Source organism: Cyprinodon variegatus, unplaced genomic scaffold, assembly GCF_000732505.1.
Source record: "Cyprinodon variegatus isolate N-32 unplaced genomic scaffold, C_variegatus-1.0 Scaffold625, whole genome shotgun sequence".
Classification (NCBI taxonomy): domain Eukaryota; kingdom Metazoa; phylum Chordata; class Actinopteri; order Cyprinodontiformes; family Cyprinodontidae; genus Cyprinodon; species Cyprinodon variegatus.
In genome coordinates, this window is record NW_015151078.1 from 406,312 (window position 1) to 407,747 (window position 1,436).

The following is a 1,436-nucleotide window of genomic DNA, read 5'->3' on the forward strand; positions in this document are numbered from 1 at the left end:
AAGGCCTTCCTTCACATTGTGGATGTCACTGTGCGTACGGAGCTCATCTAATCAGGACAGCCTTTGTGTCTTTAAAAATACACAGGATATGGGAACATCTTGGAGCCGGTCTGATAGAGGAGAGCTATCTGTAACCCTGAGGCATGGATAGTGTGTCAGTTTCTGATACGGACAACTAAGCATCCACCTGGTGCAACACATAGACTCATGAGCTATAAGAATAAATAAAAGTATTTTATATAAATACATAGTAAAGTCAATATATTCATTTTAATATCTGTATTTTTAAATGAAATTAGATTTTTCAATTAAGAATTTTTTTTATGTATTTTTAATTATTTAATGGGTTATTACCATTTATGTATATATTAATATATATATTAAATAAGAGTTTCCCCAGGAGGAGACACCAAGTGAAGGGTCACAACATGTTGTTTTGTTTTTTATTTTACAGTAATGTGAGATATATGGAAGGCTAAAACATATTGTGACATACATAAATATACCATGAAATAGGTAAGGCAAGGCAAGGCAAATTTATTTGTATAGCACAATTCAGTACAAAGACAATGCAAAGTGCTTTACATGATTAAAATACAGGAAGATAAAAAAGAATCAAAGCAAGTAGGAAAAAAATAAATATATAGGTAGATGTTACATTTACTATCTAATAAATGACTTCAAGATTAAATGAACAATTAGATAATTGTAAATCCGTTTCAAATTATGAATTAACCAATTAAGAAAATAGATTTATTAAAAAATGAATACTTCACTTTATTTTTATATTAGTAATTCTATGTATTTTTAGGGGTTTTCAGTCAGCTGCATTTTTATTTTTGGGGTCATAGGCTAAAACGTTTGGGAACCTCCGTATGAGATAAATAATGATGGTGACATCTGCTCATTTCATGGTACATTTATGTATTTGGCTCTTTTTTTTGTTATATCACAATGGTTTTGATATTACAAATACAAAAAAATCTGAGAAAACAGAAAAGTTTCAAAATCGTGTCAATCTTTTTTTAAAATGTTTTTCATCAACCTTTTTTGATTGAAAAGCTTTTCAAAGTTTTATTCTAGGATTGGATTTTTTTATTAATTTTTTTTTTTTTGGTAGCTGGAATGCTTTGTAGCATAGCATGGAAACAATCTTCTGATCCTGAATGTCAACAAAACAAGGAGATGATTGTAAATTTCAGAAGAAATGGGAACAAGATGAATAATTTTAACATGACGGGAGAAGAAGTGGAGGGGGCCGAGGAGTATAAATACCTTGGTGTTCACCTGGACTTTGAACTGCACTGGAATTTCCATTTGGGTTTAATTAAGTATTTTAAATTGCATTGATTAAAAATTGAACCATCAGCTATTTAAAAAAAAAACGTCTGTCTGGTTTTTAGGCCTATTTTTCATGTTCATTCAAAAACAGGATA